Consider the following 13,195-nt stretch of genomic DNA (forward strand, 5'->3'; position numbering starts at 1 on the left):
TGGCCATGAGATTATGGGTTCGAACCCGACAGAATTAGTCGGTGTTCTGAATGGCGGGAAAAAGGAACATTCAACACTCCATGTCATACGATGAAAGAGATTTTTGGCGACACATCTAGTGCTCACCCGACAAAATTAATTAAAACAGCCATAAATCGGCAAAAGGTTTCCGTTTCTCTATCATTCATTAGAATGAAACAGAACGTTAAAATTGACACGTAGGAGGCCTAAATGACGTCAAATAGAAATGCCGTACGATTATTATTATTATTATTATTATTATTATTATTATTATTATTATTATTATTATTATTATTAGGTATAGTATTAATATGGCCAACGGCCGTAGCCGTGTTGAAACAGCGGATAACGTGAGATCTCCGAAGTTAAGCAATGTTGGGCGTGGTCAAGATTTCGATGGGTTGCCACGCGCTGTTGGTTGGGGGGGGGGGAGGGTAAGAGAATGGAGGAGCGGAATGGAACTGGCCACCGTTCGGACCTGCCTTCGGGCGGAATACACCCTTACCTCACCTTAATGTTATTTCTTTAAAAACGAGCAGGCCCTATCATTTAAGGCCTTTCTCTTACTCGGAGACCTCGGGTTCGGTCACCAACCAGGTCAGCGATTTATATCTGGATCTCGGAGCTGGTCCGATCGAGTAAGTGGCCTTGCGGTTTGAGCCATGTAGCTGCCAGCTTGCATTCGGGAGATAGTGGGTTCGAACCACACCGTCGGCAGCCCTGAAGATGGTTTTCTGTGATTTCCCATTTTCACACCAGGCAAATGCTGGGGATGTACCTTAATTAAAGGCACGGCCGCTTCTTTTCCATTCCCAGGCCTAGTCCTTTCCTATCCTATCGTCGTAACAAGATCTGTCTGTGTCGTTGCGACGTAAATCACATGGTAGACAAATGATATAGAGGAATAAGATGTTTTTTCACTGTAGAAAATGTCTAAGTTCTATGACTACGTTAGTGTCTGACTGTTCAGTACCTCAGAAGGGAGAGCACAGTGCCTTCTCCATCCCCTGTCTCTAGCACATTGGAGATAATGATATCAACTAATTGTGAGTACTGTGCATACATTGGATGACCGTAGGAAATGTAGACCTACTATAACTTTATTTGAATTAAAACTGATAAATCAAATAGTTTAATTTTATATGCATTTCCATTTATTAAGCAACAGCCTCATGTATATACAGGCTGCCATTAAACAAAGGTAAAACATATAAAATTTTATCTATGAAGTTCAAATGTCTTCTTAAACATTACTTTCTGCTCATTTGTGGTTTATCCGCGGTTTTTGATTATCCGTGGGTTTTCAGCCACCCATTACCGCGGATAATCGAATCTACAGTATATCCAACTCCCCTAACGCGTGCATACCCGACCACTCTCTATATAGAATTATTCGTATTATTTTAAATTGCCTTCTTTTACATTTGACGTACACTACCTACCTTTATGCCAGCCTATTTAGATGATATTGAGTACCTAAATATCTCGAATCTAATAAAAATAAATAGAATAAAGAGGTCGGATGATGGAAAAATGATTGGAAGGGGAACGCGGCACTAGGAATTGGATGCAATCTCTTAGTAAATTTACTGATAACAATTCTAATATTAAACTTTCATTTCATTGCATTAATAAATTATAATACGTTTATGTGTGTATGTAAGTTGGGACGGATAGACTATATTACACTCATTGGAGGAGAAGTCGACCGTAAAAAATAATCGCAGATTATTTTACGTTCCATAAATGATAATAAGTGGAGTCGTATATAATATTAGAGGATAATTTTAATTGGACGGAGCGTTATAAATAATCCACTTTTATTGGTATTATTCCCTCCCAAGATCGATACATAACTGATTCCGCTAATGAGCGCGCGGTAGACTTGAGAATTCATAAGAGCGCAAAAAAGAAAATGAATGGTGCTGAAGCGAGAAGCATTTCTCAAGTTAGCATAATATCTCATATAATTAATTAGCCTTTACTTAGAAAAAAAAAGGATGTAACGAGTGAAAAATAGTAGAAAAAGAAACTTCAAACACTAACATATGGACATGTTCACCTTTATTTTATTTATTTTCATTTCTCTTGTCCCGAACAATGCGATTAAAGGGAGTAGAAATCCCTATGAATGGCTGCACGGTAAAGATGTGCTCCGTTCCCTCGGAAGGATATGGGTTCAAATTTCTGTCAGGAAGACAAAACATTTACAAACGAGGTTCTCCACTTCTGGAGAGGGAGATGGCCTTGAGATTAACTCACCTTACACCAAAAATTAGTGCCAAGTCATTTCCTGGGAGGAAAGGCTGCCGAATTCAGAGCTAATCACCCTATCTCACCTTCAGTAGTAGGGGTCTTCATTGCCTGTACACAGATGGATTTATTATTATACATCATGCCGGTATTCGCCTGGAAGAAAAGTGGGAAATCGCGGAAAACCACTTTGAGGAGGACTGATGAGGGAATCGAACTCCCTTCTACTCAGATGACCTCGCGAGGCTGAGTGGACCCCGTTCCAGCCCTCGTACCATACTTCAAATTTCGTTGCAGAGCCGGGAATCGAACCCGAGCCTACAGGGGTGGGAGCTAATCACACTAACCTTTACGCCACAGAAGAGGACGATTGATTCACCTATGTATTTAAATTGCCTTTATAGAGCATGCTTTCAAGATTTTGTAGCGTCAGTTTGCCGGTCTATATTGCAATTTTTTAGTGCCTAACATCCAGTCTTATGCCCAGATTATGGATTGCTTGAACATTAAAGTGTGAAGGAAGGATGAAATCAATCAATATCTCGCTGGTTAACTCCTGTAACACTTTAGTCAGACCACTTCGACAAGGTGATTGCACTTCCCTTTAGAGAAATAGAACACGCCCCACCCTCCATTGTCCAGTGATGAACTGTAGCTTGATTCTCCTTTACTCAGGGCGTTCTTTGTGGAAGGGTAAGCAGAGAGGATAGCTAAGGGGAGAAAACTCACACCACAGCTACTGCAATTAATAACAAATTCAGAGGCGTGGCGAATATGATATGGACCCTTCTTCGGGAAACTAAGGTACACTTTGGTGCATCAAAAATTGCATTTTTCGATTTCAAAAGGGAGTTTGAATCTTTTGACCTTGTACATAATATGTCTTACAATATTATTAAGAACCTTCCGTAGCTCAGGCGGCAGCGCGCCGGCCTCTCACCGCTGGGTTCCGTGAGATTTGTGCTGGACAAAGCGGAGGCGGGACAGGTTTTTCTCCGGGTACTCCGGTTTTTCCTGTCATCCTTCATTCCAGCGACAGTCTTCTTTATCATTTCATTTCATCTGTCAGTCATTAATCATTTCCCCAGTGGAGTGTGGCAGGCTTCGGCAGCCGGCAAAGTTCCTATCCTCGCTGCTACATTCATTCCATTCCTGACCCGGTCGAATGACTGGGAACAGGCTAAGGATTTTCATGTCTTACAATATTCTTACCTTAGTGTTTCCTGAGTAAAATGATATGTAACCTTTAGAAGTATATAATTTTTAATTTTATAACATTACTTGCATATCTGTCAAGCTAAGTTAATTTGGGACATACAGTCGATATCTCGAATCACCGCGGGAGCTAAATTTCATTTCAAGTTACATAAATTTCTTAGATATAGAGAATTCCCATTTTTGATGACTGCACGTGGAACTACGGCTTGACACTGTCATACGTGTTATTTAATCAGTGTTATTTAAGACGCAGAAGGTCATTGTGCTTGTTAGATACCAAAAAGCGCGCGGCTGTGAGCTTGCATCCGGGAGATAGTAGGTTCGAATCCCACTATCGGCAGCCCTGAAAATGGTTTTCCGTGGTTTCCCATTTTCACACCAGGCAAATGCTGGGGCTGTACCTTAATTAATGCCACGACCGCTTCCTTCCAACTCCTAGGTCTTTCCTATCCCATCGTCGCCATAAGACCTATCTGTGTCGGCGCGACGTAAAGCCCGTGGCAAAAAAAAATACCAAAAATGGCAAAAAAATATAACATAAATATTAATCTTATAGCAGTTGTAGGCCTATAGTACTGTATTATTTGAAGTAATTCCACATACTCTATATGAATTGATTATGTTTGTAAGTACAGAAGATATTATGAGTAGAATTTTTAAATAATTTAAATTTATTAAGAATGAACTGTGTGTTAAATAGAAAAACATTGTTAGTTTAAATTGTATAATACTGCATTTTAGGATCATGTCTTCCTGTTTTGTTAATTTAAAATTTAGTGCTTGATGATAATGTATTTTTGTGTACCATTTGCCACCGAGGTAGACACCTCATTTGCAAATAAAGTGATTTTGATCAGAAAACAAACTAGTAGTATTATGAAATTTTAATTACAACACTTAAAAGCAAGTCGTTGAAGACGGAGTAGGAATAGAGGAACATAAAACTTACTTCCATTAACAGTTTAGGAAAAATCCCTTGGTTTCTTCTGTTTTTTACCCTCAAAATTATTTTCTTCCACAAAGATTTCAGCAACAATTATTGCTGTAAAAACATTAATATTTGACTGGCTGTGTATGTGGAATCGAAGAACAGTCGGTGCACTTAACGCCTGGTCTAGTGATGATCCAGGAGAAGGTTTAAACAACTCTAACTGCGTATGGTCAACGCACCAGGGGTGGAAAGATAACCCGCCGAAGTCTGGTGGGAAGATAAATGTAGTACGTTAAGGAACAATAACACACACACCTTGCACAGTTAATGTACAAAATTCGAGTAAGTAAAGTAAACTCGTGTCCTCATCCTGAGGTTGTGCAGCTCTTTTCAGGCACACCCCCATTGAAAAGTTTGCTTGGAGAAATGGAAAGATTCGTGTATACGAATTTCGAGTAATAGACAATAAATATGCGTGAGAAATAGAACGGACGGCAGGGAAATTGAAATAGATTCGAGGTATTGTTAATTCGAGCAATGGAAGTTCGATATATCGAGGTTCGACTGTACTTTCTTTGTATATGGATATCCTTGAAACTGCTCCGCTTAGAAGGCTGTGGTTTTCGCCTATCAATAGAGTAGAGTATTTTGAACATAACAGTTCTATTTCTGAAGCTGTTGTGGAGTCCATGAAGCCAATCTACATTGACTTACTTCATCCAGACCTCAGAATGTGTCTACATGGGCTCAATACACAGAATCGTAATGAGTCCAACAATATTATCTGGACTCAAGTGCCTTTGTGGGATTAAAAACTTTGAAATAGGGAGTCAATAATGCTGTGTAAATATCTAATGAAGGGAAAATGATAATGCATTGCACCATCAACTCTGGCTGTCATACCGTTAAGAGACTGCAACATTCAGACAAATTAGGATTTGCCAAAGCATATCTTGGAGCCAATTTAACCACCAAAGAAGCAAGGATAACGTTTTTGGAGAAAGAAGGGTACAAATGTGAGGATCCTGTCTGTGCTACTGACTGATTTTGAGTCTTCATATAAAATATGAGTGAATTATTGTCATTTTAAATTTTAAACTTGATTTTCTCCAAATAACTTTTTTTACACTTAATCTTCCTATAAATGAAAAACTTGTGATAGCTGCATGAAATTTTCTGAGCTGCTTTATTATAACTTACTACCCTCACTGAAGCATAATTATAGCATATATTTGCATAGACATTAAGTTAGGGGTTTAAATTTACAAATAATTTGTGTAAAAAAAATTGCATCCTTGAAACTGTTCCGCTTAGAAGGCTGTGGTTTTCGCCTATCAATAGAGTAGAGTATTTTGAACATAAGAATTATATTGAAAACTTTCTTTTTTTCTGGTTTCTTTTTTATTTTTTTGGTACAGGGGCATTGTATTATCTATGCAGGGAAGTGTCGCTTGACCGATCGCCCACACTGCGAGCTTGCGTCCCGCCAAGCACTTTGCCGTAATGAGCTCCTTTGCAGTCTGCAGAGAGCTTTATCAGCGTAAGGTTCAGTTTAGACAAGTATTCACGTGTTCAGTGCGCAGTGTTCTGTTCCAATGCAATTTTTAATTACGCGAGCGTATGTATATACATAATACCTCTATAAAGTACAGGAAAACATGTGCGAAAACACTCTATGACTCTATGACACAATACGGCAAAATGCTTGGCCGGAGACAGGCTCGCAGCGCAGGCTACAGGGCGAGCGACAATCCGCTGCATATGCAAAAGTCAGTTGTAAAAATTTCAGAGCCTTACATCCATTGATCCCAAAGATGAAGACACACAAACTCGGCTTATTTAACATTGCCCGGATAGGCCTTTCAAACTTCCCATTCTCTCTTTCTGTTTAATGTGTTAAAAAAACCTCAAGTACGTTTTCAAATGTGCATGAAGCCCACATCACTTTCTACCTCGTGTACATTCGTAGTTCATTTCTAGTACACGGGTTTCGTCATCATTTATAAACTACTTGCTGATGTACCCGTGATTCGCTACGGAATTCACAGAAAGACTGTCTTTGCGGTTTTCACAGGTGAAGTCAGGATAGGTTATTACAATAACGTCAGTAGGAAGGTTGCGATTAAAATCAATGCCATCATATGAAATACTCCATCAATGGAAAAAACGCGCTTTATTCACTTAAACGAACAGTACTACGCTACTGATCTAACAGTCCAAGGTTATAGAGCTGGAATGACCAGGCCGCAGACAGCCGCGAAGACTCCCGTGCCATTATTCCGTCAAGCGTGCACACAGCTCATTCCAATCAGTGCCTCAGTGTAGGGACCGAATAGCTGGAATGCTATGATGAACCAGTGCGTTACGTACCAGTAGTATAAGAAAATGTATGAACCAGAGGAATGGCATGCTAAAGAAGAGAGAGATCTAATTCCCCAGCTACTTCCCGCCAGTATTCAGGCAGACTGTTATACTCGATACGCAGCAATAATCCCATCGATTGGAGATGAGTGGCAGATAGGCGCCTTTCCCTAAACTACTATGTCAACCAGGGTGAATACAATTATTTATAGCGTAGACTGTACTTCCTTATTCCTCGATTTTACATACCGATTTTCATTAAGTTCTGTTTACCCATTTTCTTATGGCTCGGCGTTAATGTAGACCTAAAGAAAAATCGAAATGCATGAATATCTCTGTTACCAAAGCTGGTACGGTAAAAATGTATAAGACATAAATGACCGGAAGTTTAATAATATGTAACTTTAGTTATGTAGTATTTATCTGTAAGACAGTAATAACATAAATATTTGAGAATTACATTTTAAACCTTCCCTTAAACTAACATTTCACTCAGCGTGAATAAAATTATTTATGGCCTATATTGTAGTGAATTATTCCCCGACTTTACATACCGATTTTCATTAAATTTTCTTCAGCCGTTTTCTCGTGATGCAAGTCCATACACACATTCTTTACAACTTGTTTTTTACGTCGCACCGACACAGATAGGTCTTAGGGCGATAATAATAATTTCATGTGGCTATTTCTAGCCGAGTGCAGCCCTTGCAAGTCGGATCCTCCGATGAGGGTGGGCTGAATCTGCCATGTGTAGGTAACCTGCGTGTTATTGTGGTGGAGGATAGTATTATGTGTGGTGTGTGAGTTGCAGGGATGTTGGGGACAGCACAAACACCCAGCCCCCGGGCCATTGGAATTAACCAATGAAGGTTTAAATCCCCGACCCGGCCGGGAATCGAACCCGGGACTCTATGAACCGAAGGCCAGTACGCCGACAATTCAGCCAACGAGTCGGACCTTACGGCGATGATGGGATAGGAAAGGCCTAGGAGTGGGAAGGAGCGGCCGTGGCCTTAATTAAAGTACAGCCCCAGCATTTGCCTGGTGTGAAAATGGTAAACCACGGAAAACCATCTTCAGGGCTTCCGACAGTAGGATTTAAACCCACTATCTCTTGGATGCAAGCTCACAGCTGCGCGTCCATATCAGCACAGGCAGCTCGCCCGGTACATACATACATACATACATACATACATACATACATACATACATACATACATACATACATACATACATACATAGAATTCATGCAGACAGACAGACAGACAGACAGACAGACAGACAGACAGACAGACAGACAGACAGACAGACAGACAGACAGACAGACAGACAGACAGACAGACAGACAGACAGACAGACAGACAGACAGACAGACAGACAGACATTACGGAAAAGTAAAATTCAAAAAGTGCATTTCCTTGTTAGTGCGGACACGACCGATGCAGAAATTCCATTCTTTTTTTAAATTCTGAGAATGTAGGCGACAGACAAAACTCATATTTCATATAAAGTATATACAGAGATGTGAAAATTATTAGACTCAACAATAATATTTCCATTGTCGCATTACCTATTACTTGCCTGACCACAAAAATCTTTTCGTGCTGCAGTGGAGCACTTTAACATATTAGTTGTTGTCTGTTTAAAGCACGGCCTCTCAGGGTGCATGCGCTTGATACATGCACTGTGCACGGTGCAAAAGACAGGACAACTTCGCTTGGTTGACCAGAGTGCAGACCCCCCACTCCTCGATTTGGAGCAATAGCGCTGTTTCTCTCTTTCCCCATGCCTGTCTCGCTCGCTCCCCCTGTCTCCCTCTTCCACACTTGCTGCGTAGCGCTCCAAATCCGAGCCGAATTGAGCCGAGTTGAGCCGAGTTGAGCCGAGCTTAGCCGAGTAGCCCAGAGACGAAGCGTTGGTCCGAGCCGTGCCGAGCGGGAGCGATGCACAGTGCACGGAGTTCTTGCGCCTCGATTTGCACGCGTGAGATTTTGGGCGTTTGAGAGGCCCTGGTTTAAAGTATATTATAGAACACAAGTTAGGGCTACATCTTATTTCAGTTACATCAATGATGACATAATAGTCAGTCGACTCCTCCATCAATATTAAATTCCAGTGTTGAGGATTTTAAATTTCTCTTTCGAGTGTAATTAGATAAAAATGGAATTACATGACGTCGCTTTACTTGAGTGCTGGTATAATTGGCTGTGCTTTGTATTATTTACTGTCCAAGATCTTAGAAACTGATGTTGGAGGATTAGGAAATGACCAAACAGAAATACTTAATCTCAACGTAATACACTGACTGACAGAGCAAATGCAACACCAAGAAGGAGTGGTCAGAACTTTATGCCAATTACTGTCCAAGATCTTAGAAACTGATGTTGGAGGATTAGGAAATGACCAAACAGAAATACTTAATCTCAACGTAACACACTGACTGACAGAGCAAATGCAACACCAAGAAGGAGTGGTCAGAACTTTATGCCAATTGCAGGGTAGACTGACGTCACTGAGGTATGCTCATGATGTGAAATGCGCCGCTGTGCTGCGCACGTAGCGAACGATAAATGGGACACGGCGTTGGCGAATGGCCCACTTCGTACCGTGATTTCTCAGCCGACAGTCATTGTAGAACGTGTTGTCGTGTGCCACAGGACACGTGTATAGCTAAGAATGCCAGGCCGCCGTCAACGGAGGCATTTCCAGCAGACAGACGACTTTACGAGGGGTATGGTGATCGGGCTGAGAAGGGCAGGTTGGTCGCTTCGTCAAATCGCAGCCGATACCCATAGGGATGTGTCCACGGTGCAGCGCCTGTGGCGAAGATGGTTGGCGCAGGGACATGTGGCACGTGCGAGGGGTCCAAGCGCAGCCCGAGTGACGTCAGCACGCGAGGATCGGCGCATCCGCCGCCAAGCGGTGGCAGCCCCGCACGCCACGTCAACCGTCATTCTTCAGCATGTGCAAGACACCCTGGCTGTTCCAATATCGATCAGAACAATTTCCCGTCGATTGGTTGAAGGAGGCCTGCACTCCCGGCGCCCGCTCAGAAGACTACCATTGACTCCACAGCATAGACGTGCACGCCTGGCATGGTGCCGGGCTAGAGCGACTTGGATGAGGGAATGGCGGAACGTCGTGTTCTCCGATGAGTCACGCTTCTGTTCTGTCAGTGATAGTCACCGCAGACGAGTGTGGCGTCGGCGTGGAGAAAGGTCAAATCCGGCAGTAACTGTGGAGCGCCCTACCGCTAGACAACGCGGCATCATGGTTTGGGGCGCTATTGCGTATGATTCCACGTCACCTCTAGTGCGTATTCAAGGCACGTTAAATGCCCACCGCTACGTGCAGCATGTGCTGCGGCCGGTGGCACTCCCGTACCTTCAGGGGCTGCCCAATGCTCTGTTTCAGCAGGATAATGCCCGCCCATACACTGCTCGCATCTCCCAACAGGCTCTACGAGGTGTACAGATGCTTCCGTGGCCAGCGTACTCTCCGGATCTCTCACCAATCGAACACGTGTGGGATCTCATTGGACGCCGTTTGCAAACTCTGCCCCAGCCTCGTACGGACGACCAACTGTGGCAAATGGTTGACAGAGAATGGAGAACCATCCCTCAGGACACCATCCGCACTCTTATTGACTCTGTACCTCGACGTGTTTCTGCGTGCATCGCCGCTCGCGGTGGTCCTACATCCTACTGAGTCGATGCCGTGCGCATTGTGTAACCTGCATATCGGTTTGAAATAAACATCAATTATTCGTCCGTGCCGTCTCTGTTTTTTCCCCAACCTTCATCCCTTTCGAACCACTCCTTCTTGGTGTTGCATTTGCTCTGTCAGTCAGTGTATTTAAAAAATTAGGAATAGTACAGTATTTCACAAAGTTTAGTAACTAGGATGAATATTTGACTGAAAGATAGGGAGTTCCATGGAACAAATTATAAAGACAAGTGAGGGAAATACAAGAGGTAAGGCAATTTAATTTGTGTCTTCTCCTTTGAGTCTAGTAATTATCACACCTCTGTAGATTTCATCCAACGAACTATTCTCCTCCTTCTGAAAAAAATCGTTCTCTGCAATTTGATTGGGTATTTTCCCATCACAAACCTTAAATGCTCACCTTCTCATCTCGCAGATAACATAGTTTCGACAACGGTTTGAAAAAAAAAAAGAAGGAAGTTGATGATGGTTGTAAACACCTGTTGTTGAGATCCGTTATTCGTCAAATGGCAATAACTCGCTATAAACACCTGTCCAGCTTCAGTTGGTCATTAATTAGAACCAGCCCTGGGTTAATGGGGTCACCCAGCGCCCAGTTCTCACAACCCAACAGCCAATTACCAAGACCAAATGGAATTCCATTCCAACCCACTTACCACTTGCAAATCGTCTTCTTAAAACTCTCACTATCACTTAAGATACCTCCTCGCTTTTCGCCAAGTTCGACCTTGTTTTTTTTTCCTTTCAACTTCCTTCTCATTTCAATCACTAGCTTCATTTTGATTTCTTCGTACTTCAGCAAAGTGCAGTTCCGATCATTTCACGTTCACAGAAATCGATAGGTTACGTGTATAGTTTATGAGTCGTGCTCCGGGTGGTGAGTGTCACAAAAAGAAGATGCTTTTAAAATCGAAGAAATTCTATACAATTTGTGTTACGTACATGCTTTGAGAAAATTATCATTTGTCTTCTTCAACGGCAATAGAAAAAAACAGTCAAAATCTCCAACAAAATGCTTAAAATTACAATACATAAGACCTCGCCATACAATGTCCAAAATTAAGAAAACACATTCAAATTTGCAACAGTTCTGCTCCATGTCACTGTCTAAAACCTATCTGATATTCTCTCTTGAGGAAAAATATTAAAATCTACATAATCATGTAATTAATGAAATGCATAGTAATCCGCATATACTGTGTAAACCTATTTGGCGGACACTTACTAGCCCTGTTTTTTTCACAGGTTTTTAAATTATTGATAGGAAACTATCATCCTCATGATCCGTTTGGATGGGATATACAATTGAGAGAAATAAATCAATGATTACACCTAGTCGATGCTATTTTTTATTGTGTCAAACTAAAAACTGTAGTACATGTTTCGTCTAGTGACTAGACATCATCAGTTACGTCTTGTTTAGGTGTAATATTTACAAGAAGTAAGAACATGTTCATCTTTTATTAATCCTAAAAAGACATTTGAAAGCCTTAAAAATAATTAACATAGCTCGAACTAAAGGGATGAGTTAAGGAAGGGGAAGGGGAAGGGATGAATGAAACTATCAAATTATGGCTCAAAACATTTTTAATAGTTAACATGACTTATAGCTAAAAATACTTTTGATGCCGTATACAATGTAATTTAAAAGTTAAATAGACCTTGTGACCGCCTCTGTGGTGTAGTGGTTAGTGTGATTAGCTCCTTGGCTTTGACAAAATGAAAGTGACTGAGGTATGATTGATGCTAATAATGCCATTCCTTCTGCAGCCAGTCCCTGCTATGAATGGCGTGAAAATATTGCTCATAGGGTCGGTTGGTGCATGCATTTCAGTGGGCTTGGCAGACTGATATGTAATAGCATGTAATAGCAACGGGAAACTACCTCACTCCTCATTTCCTTAGTACGCCTCTTCAGTGATGCCTAGGCTATCTATGACAGCTGATGGCGGAGCTGTTGTGGATCCAACCAGCCTTCTGGCTGAGGACTAAACATACACAATGTGTATGTGACAGTTTTTGGCTTAAGATAATAAAAGTTTTAGAAAATTCATATCGGTCGATCATATTATCGATTCAATTCAGATTTCATTTTCATTCAGTTGGCAATATAACCGGAACTTGGAGAGCTCCCTCCCTACTCCTCAGCCCCGGAAAACTTGGTATCAAGAAAAGGTTCGCGTACTATAGATACGTTCCCATCTGTGATTCTCTGCTCTTTGATGGCAGTGTTACAAGCTTCTGGCAGTAGCCGCTGTGTGACGTCACGGCGCTGTATTGGCGAGGCCGTGTAGTTGTTCACACGAGTAGCGTGAAGGCTATGGAACATCAGTGCTGAGATCTTCAACTGTCGCTACTGACTTATTTGTGTCCGTTTGCCGCAAGATTTATTCAACCCTTAGTAATTGGCTCTACTGGTCTCATATCCAAACAAGCGATTATCAGGGAAATTCATAGTGCACACTAACATAAGGTTAGGCGAGTCAAGGTTATCCCTGATGCAGTAAACGCAAATGTGGACAAGGAGAGAGTTTTAACATGCATATATTTCTGGCCTGGGGAGCCCGCCAGGGGACCATGGTCGTAAAGGCGCCACATCCACTGTGGCTAGCCGGTTCGAGTCCCGTTGGGCGGCAGGGTACGAAAGGTGGCGCCATAGAATTTATAATCAATATATTGCGTGCC

General features: G+C 41.9%; 1 protein-coding gene across 1 annotated transcript in view; it reads right to left on the minus strand.

The window, feature by feature from the left end:
- ss (spineless) overlaps nt 1–13,195 on the minus strand; it is a 770,665-nt gene that overhangs the window by 443,285 nt on the left and 314,185 nt on the right. The gene's annotated exons all lie outside the window — the stretch shown is intronic.

Source organism: Anabrus simplex, chromosome 13 (assembly GCF_040414725.1).
Source record: "Anabrus simplex isolate iqAnaSimp1 chromosome 13, ASM4041472v1, whole genome shotgun sequence".
NCBI lineage: Eukaryota > Metazoa > Arthropoda > Insecta > Orthoptera > Tettigoniidae > Anabrus > Anabrus simplex.